This window comes from Oryctolagus cuniculus, chromosome 11 (genome assembly GCF_051225735.1).
Source record: "Oryctolagus cuniculus isolate XC-2025 breed Fujian yellow rabbit chromosome 11, ASM5122573v1, whole genome shotgun sequence".
NCBI lineage: Eukaryota > Metazoa > Chordata > Mammalia > Lagomorpha > Leporidae > Oryctolagus > Oryctolagus cuniculus.
This window is the reverse complement of record NC_142877.1, coordinates 35,048,442-35,065,105: the sequence shown is the minus strand read 5'-3', so window position 1 is coordinate 35,065,105 and position 16,664 is coordinate 35,048,442. Positions and strand designations below refer to the sequence as shown.

The following is a 16,664-nucleotide window of genomic DNA, read 5'->3' as shown; positions in this document are numbered from 1 at the left end:
TGATATGAGGTCTTAAACAAGGGCTAGGAACTCTGGGGAGGAGCATCAAGTTAAGATGGGTTGACATGAATCATTCAGGATATGCCTAAAAATGAACAAGGATATCTGGTGCCATAGTGTTGATACTGGAGGGAACACCTGCAGTTCAGCCAGCTCACAATATCTCTACAAATTTTATCAATGATACCTTGGTCCATGTCCAATGGACTTTTCATCTTTGACTTCTGGAATCACGTGACTCTCTGAACCCACTCTTTCCTTTTCTTAAAGCTTGTTATTTTTTTAACCCCAAGATTTTATTTATTTGAAAGTCAGAGTTACACACAGAGAGAAGGAGGGAGAGAGAGAGAGAGAGAGAGAGAGAGAGAGAGGTCCTCCATCTGCTGGTTCATTCCTCAATTGGCTATAATGGCTGGAACTGTGCCAATCCAAAGCCAGGAGCTTGGAGCTTCTTCTAGGTGTCGCACATGGGTGTAGGGGCCCAAGGACTTGGGCCATCTTCTATTGCTTTCCCAGGCCATAGTAGAGAGCTGGATTGGAAGTGGAGCAGCCGGGTCTAAAACCGGCACCCATATGGGGTGCCGGTACTGCAGGCGGAGGCTTTACCTGCTACACCACAGAGCCGGCTCCTCTTAAAGCTCTTTTTATCAGATGCCTTCACCTCTGTCTCGCTCCTCTTTGTTGGCTTCACTTTTTCTACAGCAGATGGGTTAAAGCAGAAACATTGTGGTGCTCAGCAGGTTAAGTTAGACATTTCCCTGAGTCTCTCACAAGCCCCCCTGAGAGCTCCGTATGTCCATGGAACCTGTCCTGACTCTCCATCATGAAAGCTCTGGACTCTAGGCCAAACAGAAGAAAAATAATGAACAGTTCACATTTGAATAGCTTTGTATATGTTGCAAAGCACTGTCATACATATGACCACATTTTATTCTTTTTTTTCTTAAAGATTTTTTATTTATTTATTTGAGAGGTAGAGTTACAGACAATGAGAGGAGAGACAGAGAGAGAAGTCTTCCTTCCGCTGGTTCACTCCCCAAATGGCCGCAACTGCCAGAGCTATGCTGATCCGAAGCCAGGAGCCAGGCTCTTCTTCCTGGTCTCCCATGTGGGTGCAGGGGCCCAAGCACTTGGGCCATCTTCTCCTGCTTTCCCAGGTCATAGCAGAGAGCTGGATTGGAAGAGGAGCAGCTGGGACTCAAATCGGCACCCATATGGGATGCCAGCGCCACAGGCAGAGGATTAACCTACTGCGCCACAGCACCAGCCCCTACATTTTATTCTTGCAACAATTTTCTGGAATGTATATGATACTAACATTATTTTCATTCCCAATTGATAGATGAAGATTTTGTACCATGAAACTAGTTAGTAGTGGAGTTGAAAAAGGCACTGAAAACTTAATATTCCAAATTCTTTATTAGGTCTTCCAAAATTTTGATTGGTCTTCCAGACTTATGTACTGACTTTGGTACATCATTAACACTCAATATCCCACTCCTTCCTTCATATACTGTCTTCAAAGTATCTGATTCTTGAAGTGGGTATGTGGTCTAGCTGTTAAGATGCTTGCATTCCGTATTGAAGTGCCTGGGTTTGATCCTTGCCTCAGGCTTCTGACTCAACTTCCTGCTAATGCATATCCTGGTAGGCATAGATGATAGTTCAAGTAATTGGGTTTGTGCCACTCTTGTGGAAGACCTGGATTGGATTCCCAGTTCTACACTTCAGTCACCTTAGTCCTGGCTGTTGGCATTCGAGTAGTGAACCAGAGTACAGGAGCTTTCTCTGTCGATATCTCTCCCTCCCTCTCTCTCTCTAATAAATAAATGAATACATTTAATAAATTTAATTATTTTATATTTATCACTGCTAATTTCATACTATTTCTAACTCATGAACTCCTTTTTTAACTTTTTACTGGACATTTTGATTTGGATGTTCAAAGCCACCTTAAATTGAAAATATTAGGATATGTCAAAAGTTTAATGTAAAACAGAATCAAAAGATAGTTTTATTTTGGTGCAAAGTGTTTTTAAATTCATGCACAGTTACTTTTTTCATATTTCATTTCCCACAAATGTTTTGAAGTCCTCTCATATATAAGTTGATTCTTTCCTTTCTATAAGAATCAACTTCTCTTAGGTTCCTAATTAACAATCTCCACAGGTGTCCCATTTCCCAAACTAACACTCAGCAGTGTCTGTTGTTGGCTATGCTTCATCTTCCTAACTTTGAGGGCTCAAGTGAGTGCTTTTCTCCTCACTCTATACCCATTTTTAAGTAATTATATCCAATTCCAAGACCTTGAGTGGTATCTATGTGGGGAAAATGTGTTGATATACTCACAACAACATATTTAGTCCTTACTGCACTCCTGAAGTCTGGTTCATATATACAAATGCTCTGCTCAACACCTGCACTTAAATACAAAGCAAATGTGGACTTCTAATGCATATACAAAGTATAATGAATATTTTTAACTCCAAGAGGCTCCTTTCACCCTCTTCCCCATATTTGAAAATGGGAAATACATTCCCCCAATTCCTGATAAAAATCTTATTTAATTGATCTCTTTCATATGCACTTCTAATCCATAAAATACTTTCAGAGTATTTTTCAAATCTAACTATTTGTCACCATTTCCACAGATAACACCTTGGTTTAAGTCACTGTCATTTCTTACTTGGGCTATTATAGTAGCCTCCTATTTTTTCTCCTTGCCTCTCTTTTTCAACATAGTGGCCATGAGGATACTTTTAAAAGACCAATCTGATCATATCATCCTTTCTTAAAAACTTTCAGTGGCTTCTATCACATCTGAAGTTCTTCACTTATCACACAAGATCTTGTTCCTGGTTACCTCTCCAAACTTGTTTCACATCTCTCTCCCTCCCTTCCCCCTCTTTTCATTCCAGTTACATTGGCCTTTTTCCTTTTTTCCTTTTCATTGACCAACCAAGCACATCTTCAACTCAGGACCACTACACTTGCTTTTACTGGAAATACTGTTTCCAAAATTTTCTTACGTCTCAGTTTCGTGAGACTTTTTAAATGCCACTTTTTAAAAGAAGCTTTCTCTAACAACCCAAATCAGCTAAAATTACTAACCTCCAACTCACTATCATTCTTTATTTTTTTTACCCCACACTCTTTTTCTTCATAGTACACTTCTCCTACTTATATCTGCATCTATATCCTATTTCCAAGAAGCAATCATTTTCAATGATATTTGCTTTTCTGTCAGGTATATCCTTTGTTTCTAAATAATGTGCAGACATTGCTCATTCCAGAATTGGAAAATACACTATCAGTTGACTTCCTGTTAGGGCAGATGGTAGTCAAACTCTGTTGTATCACCTCCCTTTCTTTCCCTTATCCTGTCAATAGTACAACTTTTTGTTAAGCAGTCAGTCACTAATATGACTAGGTAAATATTGTTCACTGATAAATTAATATCACACAATGATTATGCTTTTCTCTGTACAATTTCCTGCTTTACCTGGAGAAAATCTTACAAGCTCCCATAGCGAAGAAAGAGATGGCAGCATGCAAAAGAATAAGGGTAATATCAACATTAAATGAATCAGCATCAGCAAATCCAGATGTTAGAGGTCAAAGAAAAAAGTATTGCAATACTGGAAGAAAACAAACATTAGCCTGTAAGTCTCTATGAAACCAAAATACTAATAAAGATTGAAGGACAAAATAAGGACATTTCTAGATGTGCATGGACTCAGGAAGCTTACCTCTCATGCATTTTTTTTGCAAATAAAAATACTTTCTGAATATTGTACTCTAATAATACAACAACTCACAAAGGAATCCACAAAAGCAGGAAGCATAGAGATTTGGGAAATATCACAGCCAATGTAAAATTTCTTTACTGAAGTCAGAGCTAGAAAGCAGGTTCAGAAATAAATCCATGTTAATTAGATAATAGTATAATTTAAAAGGTGGCTAATTGAAGGCTGATGAAGGCAGAGATATTATCTATGAGCAATCAAAATAAAATACTTCTATACACAATAGGAAACACAAAATATATATAAATGTTTTCCTTCTAATATGAAGTCAACCATGTTATAACACAGTTTTAAGCAATTTTTAAATGAAATTTAGGGAAAGATCTCCCATTTGTATTTTTCTTCTTTGTTTATTTTCGTTGTGAGAAGATTCGGCGCCAAAGTGATATTTCTTCTTTAAACAGTCTCCATTCTGCCTGGTTCTGCAGTAAATAATATTTACATAATCATAATAAAATACTATTTATTGATATTCAACATTTAAAATCCAAGTTGCAGGCCAACAATGAAAGACTTAATTATGTTTACCAAACAGGACCTAATGTTATGAGGCCTAACAGACAAGAGTGGTGATAGGATTGGCAGAATACGGGAGGTAAAGAAAGATGGCTCAGAGGATAAGGTTGAGAAGTTTTACCTAACATAGAAGCACTCATTTCATATGGTAAATGGTTAAGGTAATTGGTGTAAAGTTGATAAAACTAAAAATAAATTTTAGTCATCCTGTATTTTTATTTATCAGTATATACATAAAGTTAGCCAACAGAAAACAAAAAGTAGCATCCAATAATAATAGAAGTAGCAAAGTTTGGTAATTGTAATAAAGGAGAAAGAGGGGCCAGTATTGTGATACAGTAAGCTAAGCTGCTGCCTGACCTGCTGCCATCATCCCATATAAGCTCAGGCTGCTCTGATTCATACCCAGCTCCCTGCCATTGCACCTGGGAAGGCAGTAGAAAATAGCCCAAGTACTTGGGACCCCACTAATGTTGGAGACCAGGATGGTATTCCTGGCTCCTGGCTTGGGTCTGGACCAGCTTCTGCCTTTGCAGCCACTTGGGGAGCAAACTAGCAGAAGGAAGATCTTTCTCTCTCTCCTCTCTCTCTCTCTTTCTGCCTTTCACATAAATAAATAAATAAATATTTTAAAAAGGAGAAAGAGCCATTAGATAACACTTTCATCTCTCACAAAGATCAGTTAACATATATTATTTAAAGCTGATACATCAAGAAATATAAGTATATTGCTTAAAATTAAGGTTGTAGACCACCAAGAAGAATTTACAATTGAAATATTTAAAGATGGTTGCTTATGTGAATCATAAAGACTAAGGTGCAAGATTTTATTTTTAAAATTTTATTACTGTTTTTATGTAAACGTGTTACTCTTGTTTAAAAGAATGGACATAAGAACATTGATTCAAGATGCTCTTACACAGGTCCTCACAATCTGGGTGGGCTACAATGTCCTGCTTCATTGTGCTATTCCATAAAGCCTTGGCAGTTCTGAAAACTTTCTTATTCAATTTATCAAAATGACATAAGCTTTTATGGTAGGAAACATCTTGGATTCCTTGAAGTGTACTTTGAACCCCTTAGTTTTTCTGGACAATGCAAAAGAGACTGAGACTGAAATTGAAAAATAAGATGTGAGAGCTGAAATCAGGACAGAAGATCTGTTGGAGCCAATATTTAAACAATAAAATTTAAATGGGAGAGTCACATCTGGAATGGTAGAATAGGGATCTTTGCAAACTTATTCCTCTTCAAAAGCCAGAAGAACATCAACAAAACTTCTTAGAGCTTGAGAAATTAATCAAAGGCTTGCAACAATCTGAGGAGCATTTATTCAAGAAAAATAATTGAAACTTGATTAAAAAAAACTCTGTGGTATTTAACGTACCATATTCCCATATCCCTATTTCCAACTCTACAGTAGTATCACTGGTGAATTCTGCCATACTTATTAAAAAGAATTAACAGTAATATTTCTAAGGTCTTCCAATAAAGTAGAAGAGATGTGACTTCCCAACTCATTTTATGAGGTCAGTATAACACTAATACCAACACCAAAGATATCGCAAAAAAAAACTACGTATAAATATGTATTATGAATATAGAAACAAAATATTATTAACAAAGTATTATAAAACCAAAATTTTAGCAACATATGAAATTATTATAAATGATGAGAAAGTTAGATTTGTTCCAGGAATGCAAGTTTGGTTCAACAAACAATAATAAATCAATATATTATACTTAGAGAATAAAGGACACCCTTTCATTATAAAAGCAATCAACAAACTAGGAATAGAAGAAAAATTTCTCAACTTGATAAGGGCTATCTATGAAAAACATACAGCTAATATCATGCTTAATGCAAAATTACTGAAAGTTTTTCTCTACAGATCAAGAACAAGACAAGGAAGTTCACTGTCACCACTGTTATTCAATATTATACCGGAGGTTCTAGTTAGGTAATAAAAAATAATGTCATCCATATATAAAAGAAAATTAAAACTATGTATATTTGTAAATGACATGAGTTTGGATATAGAAAACCCTAAGATATACACTACACACTTACACACACAATTAGAAATAATAAACAACTTAAGCAGTTTTCCGGGATACACACTAGTCATGACTATCAAAAAAATGAAGTTAAGAAAACAACAGCATTGGGGGCTGGTGTTGTGGCACAATGGGTAAAACCACCACCTGGGATACCAGCATCCCATATGGAGTCAGTTTGAGTCTGGGCTGCTCCACTTTTTTTTTTAATTTATTTTTTAAGGAACACAAATTTCATAAGTACATTTATGTTTAGGAATATAGTTGCTCCACTTCTGATCCAGCTCTCTGCTAATATGCCTGGGAAAGCAGCAGAAAGAAGATGGCCCAAGTGCTTTGGTTGCTGTGGCCATCTGGGGTGTGAACTAGTTGATGAAGATCTCTCTCTCTCTTTCTCTCTTGTTCTCCAACTCTGCCTTTCAAATAAATAAATAATTTTTTTTTTTTAAAAAAGGAAATGATTTCATTTAGAAGGTACCAAAAAGAAATATATTTAGGAACAAATTTGATAAAAAAGTATAAGACTTGTATAACAAAAACTATAAACCATCACTTAAATTATCTACATAAATGGAAATATACCATGTTTATGGATTGGAAACCTTAATATTAAGAAAGAAATTTACCCAAATTGATTTTTAGATTAATGCAATCTCTATCAAAACTTTAGTTCTGTTTTTGGGAAAATTGATAGTATGACTGTGAACTTCATATGAAAAAGCAAGAGATCCAGAATAGCCAAAAATATCTTGAAAAAGAACAAAGCAATCACATTGTCCCATTTCAAAACTTAATACCCAGATAAATAAAGATCTTATGATATTGGCACAAAAATAGATCAATTGAACCAAATTAAATGTCTAGAAATAAACCCTTATGTTTATAATTAATTATTTTTGACAAGGATGCCAACAGAACAATGTGATAAAAACAGTATTTTTTTTTTTTTTTTTTGACAGGCAGAGTGGACAGTGAGAGAGAGAGACAGAGAGAAAGGTCTTCCTTTGCCGTTGGTTCACCCTCCAATGGCCGCCGCGGCCGGCGCGCTGCGGCCGGCGCACCGCGCTGATCCGATGGCAGGAGCCAGGAGCCAGGTGCTTTTCCTGGTCTCCCATGGGGTGCAGGGCCCAAGCACCTGGGCCATCCTCCACTGCACTCCCTGGCCACAGCAGAGGGCTGGCCTGGAAGAGGGGCAACCGGGACAGAATCCGGTGCCCCAACCGGGACTAGAACCCGGTGTGCCGGCGCCGCTAGGCGGAGGATTAGCCTAGTGAGCCGCGGCGCCGGCCTGATAAAAACAGTATTTTCAACAATAAAAGAACTTGATACTCATATATAAAATAATGAAGTTGGTCCCTTTCTTCAAATTATCTACAAAAATGAAATCACCCAAGGAACCTACAGGCCCAATGCAATTCTCATCAAAATTCTACTGGTGTTTTTTGCAGAAATAGAAAAATAAATCCTCCTTATTAAATTCATGTAGCATTTCAAGGGATCCTGAATAGCCAAAGCAATCTTTAAAAGAAAAGAAATGGGAGGTTTCAGACTTCCTGACTTCAAAACTTAGAGCAAAGCTATCTAATCAAGCAAATGTACAGCTGGCATAAAGACAGACCAATGGAAAAGAATAGAAATCTCATAAATAAACTCTCACAATTAAGGTCAAATAATTTTTGATAAAGATGCTAAAAATACTCAAAGGAGAAAGGTAAATTGTTTTAACAAATAATACTGGGAAAACTGGATATTCATATGTAGAATAAATAATGAGATTAGTCTCTCCTTATATCATCTACAAAAACTCACTCAAAAAAGGACCAAAGACTTAAATATAGGAGCTCAAGCAATAAAAATATGTCTGAGATCTTCCTGACTTTGGATTTGGCAATGGTTTTTTAGATACAACAACAAAACACAGGTGACAAAAAGAGAAGGGGGAGAAGAGAGAGATTAAACTTCTTCAAAATAATCAAATGTGTTTCTTAAGACATCATCAAGAAAATGGAAAGATAAAATGAAAAGGATGATCTATTTGCAAGTTATATATCTATCAGATATATGATAGGTATCCAATACATATAAAGAATACCTACAACTTTATAATAATACAAAGGAAATCCAAATTAAAAGAACAGAAATTTTCAAAAGATATACAAATGGACACAAAACACATGAAAATATCCTTGACATTAGTAGCTATTAAGAAAATGCAGATCGGCCGGCGCCGTGGCTCACTAGGCTAATCCTCCGCCTTGTGGCGCCAGCACACCAGGTTCTAGTCCCGGTCGGGGCGCCGGATTCTGTCCCTGTTGCCCCTCTTCCAGGCCAGCTCTCTGCTGTGGCCCGGGAGTGCAGTGGAGGATGGCCCAAGTGTTTGGGCCCTGCACCCCATGGGAGACCAGGAGAAGCACCTGGCTCCTGGATTCGGATCAGTGCGATATGCAGGCCATAGCGCACCGGCCGTGGCGGCCATTGGAGGGTGAACCAATGGCAAAAGGAAGATCTTTCTTTCTCTCTCTCTCTCACTGTCCACTCTGCCTGTCAAAAATTAAAAAAAAATTTTTTTTTAATTTAAAAAAAAGAAAATGCAGATCAAAAGCACAATGAGATACTACTTCACATTCCCAGGATATCTGTGATCCAAAAGATAGAAAATAGCAGATGTTGGCAAAGATATGGAGAAAATGAAGCATTCATCTATTGTTAGTAAGAATGTAAGATGACATTGACACTTTGAAAAATATTTTCGCAGTCCTTTAAAAACTGAAACATATGTATCAGTAGTTTGAGTTCTGTAGTCATATGCTCAAGAAAATTGGAAGCGTATATCCACAAAAACAACTGTACACAAATGTTCATAGCAGAATTATGCTAATAGCCAAAAATTGACAATTAATTGACAAATATATAAACAAAGTGTGGCACATCTATACAATGTGGTATTATTTGTTGATGTGAAAGAATGAAGTACTGGTACATGCTATGACATAGAAGAACCTTAAACAATTATACTAAGTTTGTGAAATAAGCCAGATACAAAAGGCCACATATTATCTCCTTACATTTATATGAAATGCCCAGTACAGGCAAAAACATAGAGATGAAACCAGAGTAGTGATTGTCAGAAAGCAAGGGAAGGAGTGTGAAGGGGAAGTGACTGCTAATGGGTATGTGATTCCCTTTTGGGGTGATTAAAATGTTCTGGAATTAGAGAGTAGTAATTATTACACAACTATGGGAAGATAATAAAAATCATTCAATTATATTTAAAATAAAATAAAATCTTAAAAAATGATAATGATTAGTGTGTACATCTGTAATGGAAATATTTCTATTCCCCTGTAATCTATGTATGCCCTTCTAATGTAATTGTCGCTGCTTTTCTGTTCCATTTCTTGCAGTCATTGTTCTTCCAGGGTTCACTCCCCCACAGACTGCCCTCTCATCTTACTTATGATCCTCAGAAAAATTCTTTCTCTGTAGTTCCTCAGCCAAGACTTCTGATTCAGACTTTGACAATCTTGTATCTTTCTCACCTTTCCCACCGAACTTCTGGCCTTAACCCCTGCTCCAACATCTGGCCAAACTCAAAGCTTTCATGAATTTGACAAACAACTCATCTGCCTCTTCTCCAGTCTTGTCAGAAGTCCCATGGTTTTTCAAGGTCTCCAGGCCCCTCTGTTCACTGAAGGGTCACTTTTCTGGCCATTTCTCTGCTAAGCCTTGACATCATAATTTCCTATTGCCTCCCACACTTTGACTCACCTCTCTAAATTCAATTTAAAAATGAAAGCTGCTTAGTAGGGAGGATAGCTAACAGTGGTTTTCATTTTTATGTAAATTTCACATTGACCTTCCACTCCCAGTTGCACATCAGTAGGCCTGTGGTTCTGAATATCAGCTGCAAAACAGAATCCCATGGACAGAGTATCAATTTTCTACTGCTGCTGGAACAAATTACTACAAACTTAGTGGCCTAAAACAACAGAAACCTATTCTCACTGCTTCCAAGATCAGAGATACAAAGTAGTTTCAGTAGGTTGACAACTAGGTGTTGGCTAAATTTCATTCTTTCTAAGGGATCTGGGGCAGAATCTGTTTACCTTTTTCTTGTCTGCTGGGTGCTATTATTCCATAGCTTGCTGCTACATTCCTTTAAACTTTACAATCAGCATCTCCAAATTGCTCTTCTCTATCACCTTCTCTTCTGTTTCCCTTTCTAAAGAATAGCTGTAGGGGCCAGTGTTGTGGTGCAGTGGGTTAAGTCACTGCTTGCAATGTCAGCATCCCATACTGTAGTGCCAATTCAAGTCCTGGCTATCTGTTTTCCAAACCGACTTCCTGTTCATGCCCCTGGGAAGGCAGTGGAAGATGGCTTAAGTACTTGAGCCCCTGCCATCTGTGTGGGAGACCAAGATGGAGATTCTGGATCCTGGCTTCAGACTGGCCTGGACTTGGTTTTTGTGGGCATTTAGAGAGTAAACCAGTGAATGTCTCTCTCTCTCTCTCATTTCTCTCCCAGTCACTTTTTTTAATACTTTTTCAATAAGAAATCTTAAAAAACAAACAAACCTGTAAGCTGATTAGAAGAGAGCACCAGGGTACTGTGGAAAACACTTTGCATAGGGAGTCAGGATTTATTTTATTTAACAAACACATGTAACAAAGCCATATGTTGCCAGCATAGTTCTAAATACTTTATAGATTTGGGGCCAGCACTGTGGCATAGTGGATTAGTCCCTTGCCTGCAATGGCAGCAACCCGTATGGCAGGGAAGAATACCATAAGTGCTTTGGCTCCTGAGCCCATGTGGGAGACCCAGGTATAGTTCTAGGCTCCTGGTTTCAGCCTGGCCCAGCCCCGGCTGTTGTGGCCATTTGAGGAGTGAACTAGCAGATGGAAGATGTCTCTCTCTCTCTCTCTCTCTCTCTCTCTCTCTCTCCCTTTCTCTCCTGTAACTCTGCCTCTCAAATAAAATACATCTTTTTAAAAATATTTTATTCATTTATTTGAGAGGCAGAGTTATGGACAGAGAGAGGGAAAGACACAGAGAGAGATCTTTCATCTACTGGTTCACTCCCCAATGGCTTTAATGGCTGGAGCTGGGCCAATCCAAAGCCAGGAGCTTCTTTAAGGTCTCCCACATGGGTAAAGGGGCTCAAGCACCTGGGCCATCTTCCACTGCTTTCCCAGGCCATAAGCAGAGAGCTGGATTGGAAGAGGAGCAGCCAGAACACAAATTGGTGCCCATATGGGATGCCAGAGCTGCAGGCAGAGGCTTAGCCTACTATGCCACAGCGCTGGTACCCAAAATAATAAATCTTTTTAAAAAAATACTTTACAGATTTAATCCCATGCAACTTCATAATGTTTGTACCATTATAATACCAAGTGAATAGTTGAGTGCTCTGAGGCACAGAACAGTTCAGTATTTTGCTCAAGGACACTGAGGTAATAAATGCTAGGATCTAGACTGCTAGCTCCAGAGTACTAGTGTTCAACGTTACCCTCTGCTCTCTTGTATCTCCTCAGCTCTGCTGTGTGACTTTTTGAAAACTATTCAACCTTTCTGGACTTACTTTTTTCATTTTTTAAAGATTTATTTATTTTAAAGGCAGAGTTACAGAGGAAGAGGAAGAGGCAGAGAGAGAGGTCTTCCATCTGTTGGTTCACTCCCCAGATGGCTGCAATGGCAGGAGCCGGGCTGATCCAGAACTAGGAGCCAGGAGCTTCTTCTGGGTCTCCCATGTGGGTGCAGGGGCCCAAGGACTTGGGCCATCTTCTACTGCTTTCCCAGGCCACAGCAGAGAGCTGGATCAGAAGTGGAGCAGCCGAGACTTAAACTGGCACCCATATGGGATGCTGTCTCCACAGGTGGAGGCTTAACCTGCCACAGTGCCGGCCTCGTAATTTCTTAAATCATTGTTTTTAATTGGATTTCACACCACACACAGGGGTCAACCCATTTTCTTCTGATTGATGGAAGCATCTTTTTTTTTTTGTCTGCCCATTATTTTTATTATAATTTGTATGCTAGGTTGCCATAACCAATTTAAGCTGGGAACCTGACAATGTGAGTGTCTTAGACAGTCTGGGCTCAAGTAAGTCTTTGAAATAGCCTCATCTTCTCACTTCACAAGTGTAAAAAACTGGCCAGCACTGCGGCTCACCAGGCGAAGCCTCTGCCTGCGGCGCCGGCACACCGGGTTCTAGTCCCGGTTGGGGCGCTGGATTCTAGTCCCGGTTGCTCCTCTTCCAGTCCAGCTCTCTGCTGTGGCCCAGGAAGGCAGTGGAGGATGGCCCAAGTGCTTGGGCCCTGCACCCGCATGGGAGACCAGGAGAAGCACCTGGCTCCTGGCTTTGGACCAGTGCAGGGCGCCAGCCATAGCGCCCATTTGTGGGGTGAACCAACGGAAGGAAGACCTTTCTCTCTGTCTCTCTCTCTCACTGTCTAACTTTGCCTGTCAAAAAAAAAAAAAAAGTGTAGAAACTGAGGCAGAGAGGAACCACAGGGCCAGCTTTTCCTACAACATGATATGTTTTTTAGAGCAGAACTTCACAAACATATCTATCTATCTATCTATCTATCTATCTATCTATATCACCACCCCCCTGGGGATCTTGTTAAGCTGCAGATTTTTTCAGCTGGCCTGGAGTGAGGCTGTTCGAACTCTCAGGTGATGCTGAACCTGCTGGCCTACAGTTTGGGTGTAGCACACGAAATGTGGTGCTTCAGGCCCATTGTAGGCACCTTGAAGAGTTATGTCTGTCCCCAATATTATCTATACAGTGTCTATATGCTCATATCTGAAACAGCCCATATTATTTCATGAAATCCCCATAGACTTGTGACCAAAAGAGCAAATATAAAACAAAGATTTTGGAATCTGGAAGTTGGGAAAATGACTAATAACATGTGGTAGGAGTAGAACAGGGATTAGCAGATGAGCCAAAAACTTGGATGTGGTCAGCAAATTTGGAAAATGGAGCAACTTTGCAGAGCAGGACTACTTTGCTTATAGGTTATAAATATCCAGACTGGAGTAACTTGGGCATAAAAGGGACTGTGGCTTATATAAGTGAAAAGTCTGGGTTTGAGTTCAGAGTTTGAAGGAAAGCTGGATTCGAGTGGTCAGAAACATACCTCTCATCATCTCTGTGTTGAGCTTGTTCTCAGATCTACTCAGCCAGTTGTGATCAATGGTGGCAGAGAACTTGCTGCTTCTCCAAAATTTCCGGTAAATTCCATGGCTACTTTTTTCCATTGGTGAGACATCTACATTCCTATAACCTTAAGTCCTACCCAAATCACATGGGCTGGGAGTGGGTGGTGGTGGTGAAAAGGCAGGTTGAGATAAACAAGAAGGAACCCTATGCTGAGCAAGCAAATAATGGATGCCCGTCCAGAGAGGGAAGCCGTTTGAAAAACTGGAGACATCAAGGGTGTGGGTGGTAGCTTAGAGGCTCAGCAAAGGGCTGCAGCTTGAAGGGCTTGCTCATTAATACAGTAAACCTGGCTACAAATGCTTTTCTAGAGGTACTATTGTTGCTACAGCAGTGTTTCTTGGATTCTGATTTAGTAGGGCTGGGTAGGAGCCCAAGAAATCTACATTTCTGACAAACTCCCAGGTGATGCTGATGTTGCTGGTTCATGAGACACAGTCTGCTATGATATGATGCTGAAGCATCAGCCTCAATAATCCTCAGCTGCAGTGAATTGGGCGTCCTAACTGCTCTTCCCTGGAACTGGTGGAGAATTGGAAGCATCTGTGTGCCCTGACTGCGTGTGTATCCTTAGAAGGCTCTGTCTTGCCATCAGTCACTTCTCCCAGGGGTAACATGGAGATGGGAGCCAGTCTTTCTTTCAGAATCATGGATTTGCACATTTATCTATGCCAGGACTACATGGGCATAAGGCATTGGACCAAAGGATATTCTTGGAATACAGTTCTAGGGATTTAGATAGTTGGTCCAAATCAGCTTTTATTGAATAAAAGAGTCTGAGGCTACTCCACTTCCTGCAGCTCACTTCCTGCTCCTTGGTCATAGATTAAATTTGTTTGCCCAAGTCCAGACAACTGCAGTTTCATGAGGGATCCCGGTTGAGACTAGTGCACAGCAGAACAGCCAGGTGGACCTCTAGGTCACTAAGTCGCACTAGATGGTGGTTGTAGTGATCTATCACATCTGGGGAAGGCTTGCAATACTGCATTATTGTGGCAATAGGTTACTAACAGACTGTGTGAACTTGGGGCATTTTATTTATTTATTTATTTGAGAGGTAGAGTTACAGAGAGAGGGAGAGACAGAGAGAAAGGACTTCCGTTCTCTGGTTTACTCCCCAACTTCTGGAGCTGAGCCGATCCGAAGCCAAGAGGTAAGAGCTTCTTCCTGGCCTCCCCTGTAGGTATAGGGGCCCAAGCACCTGTACCATTTTCCACTGCTTTCCTTGGGGCACTTTTTAAAAATGCCTTTCTTTATCTTTTTCTTACAGTTTTTCTTTTATCAATTGTTAAAAGGATTTATTTATTATTTTACTTATTTGAATGACAGAGTTACAGAGAGAGGTAGAGACAGAGAGAAAGGTTTTCCATCTGCTGGTTCACTCCCCAGATGGCCGCAACAGCAGGAGCTGTGCTGATCCAAAGCCAGGAGCCAGGAGCTTCATCCGGGTCTCCCACGTGGGTGTAGGGGCCCAAGGACTTGGGCCATCTTCTACTGCTTTCCCAGGCCATAGCAGAGTTGGATTGGAAGAGGAGCAGCCGGGACTAGAACTGGTGCCCATATGGGATACCGGTGCTTCAGGCCAGGGCTTTAACCTGCTGCACCATAGCACCGGCCCCTCCTTGGGGCATTTTTTTAACCTTACTAAAATTTTGGGAATAAAGTCACATAGGGTTATCGAGAAGATTTAATAGAATAAGGAAGGTGAAATTTGACCCAGTTTTCCAACAAATGGCAGGCTTAGAACTGCGGCTTACCCTTCCACAGGTGGTTTTCATGGAGAAGGAAACTCTCGGTAGAAGAAGTTATGGCATGAGAAAGAGGAAACACGGGACTTGGTGCTGCTCCCTGCCTGGTTTCAGGTCCTTTTCCAGTTCCTGTAAAGTATTTCATAGCATTCTCTTTCCTATGAATTTGTGTGTTAAGGTCTTCTACTCCCATTTCATAGGCAAGAAAACCATGCAGAAAAGTGAGGTGATTTTATCTAAATCAGATTAGTAGTAGAAGCCCTAGGATTAAAAAAAAAAACAAAACCAAAAATCCAAATTTAGGTTTTTTAGTCTAATTTCCTTGCTCTTTCTACGATTAAACCTCAATTCAAACCTTAACCACATTACAGATTTTACTAAAATATTTTTATTGAAGACTCCTACTAAATAGTATGAAGATATTTCAACCAAACCTTTCATATACTATTTTTGCTTTTTCCATTTGACTTAAATATATATATTCTTCCTAAAATCAGTTTTTCTAGTTCTCTCTCCATCTCTAAATCTTTCTTTCAATCTTTTTGCCTTTTTTTTTTCTGTTTCCCCGTCTGTGTTTCTCTCTCTCTCTAGCATAGGCTGCCTTCAGATCCCTGTAGTTAAAATTCAAAAGAGAGACAAGTGACTCAGCAAGTTGGTTGTTGATCTCTATGGTTTATTTGTTCTTAAAGAAAAAAATTTCTTTGCAGTATATCTAGAAAGATAGGAATGAAATCCTTAAGGCTCTTTAGAAAAAGCATGTTAGGAATATCTAAGGAGTATTTTATTTTTAGTGTCTAGGAAATAATTTTTTTCCTTTTCAAATTTAATTTTTAACTTTAAGATTTAACATTTTTTAAACACTTTTGCCATATTCACTTCATATTTTTAAGCAGTAAGGCAGGAAAAAGTTTCAAGCTCACAGCAAAGTTTAAATAAACTTTCACATGTCATTTATGACTACATGGATGATGGATGAGCCATTCTACTTCCTAGGTTTGCTGTCTTTAAGAAATCAGACTTAGAAATACCCTTGTCAAATTCACTCCCTCACTTCTATCTAATTTTTGACCCATTTACACATATAACTTTTCTACTTGTAAGAAACAAAAGACAGATCCCATTGTCCCCATCTGTGACCTAGATTTGGGTAATGTGTTGACCAGAGTATGCTAAATTATATTACAATAACAAATATCTCATGTTCACGGTGACACAACAGAGCAAATGTTTGTTCTACTCCATAACTATCCAATGCAGATTAACACAGCTTTTCTCCATCATACTCACTAATGGAATTCTGATGAAGACT

The 16,664-nt window shown here is 39.3% G+C and overlaps 2 long non-coding RNA genes across 8 annotated transcripts in view; one reads left to right on the top strand and one right to left on the bottom strand.

Annotated features, from left to right (window-relative positions):
- Window positions 1-307: 307 nt before the first annotated feature.
- On the bottom strand, window positions 308-13,953 carry LOC149123409 (uncharacterized). Of its 2 annotated transcripts, none has more exons than XR_016215930.1 (4): window positions 13,528-13,953; window positions 3,503-3,638; window positions 2,350-2,417; window positions 308-839 (listed from the first exon to the last, which is right to left on the bottom strand). It is a non-coding gene; the product is annotated as an uncharacterized LOC149123409 (long non-coding RNA). The 2 variants fall into 2 exon arrangements; XR_016215929.1 differs by having other exon boundaries at window positions 321-696; window positions 13,528-13,951.
- A 206-nt stretch (window positions 13,954-14,159) lies between these two features.
- Window positions 14,160-16,664, top strand: part of LOC103348253 (uncharacterized) — a 173,236-nt gene continuing 170,731 nt past the window's right edge. For 5 of the 6 annotated variants that reach the window (XR_016215928.1, XR_016215927.1, XR_016215925.1 and 2 more), the window contains exon 1: window positions 14,160-14,760. This is a non-coding gene — a long non-coding RNA (uncharacterized LOC103348253). Of the gene's footprint in view, window positions 14,761-15,374; window positions 15,487-16,664 lie in introns of all 6 variants that reach the window. The other variant, XR_016215926.1, reaches the window with a different exon arrangement.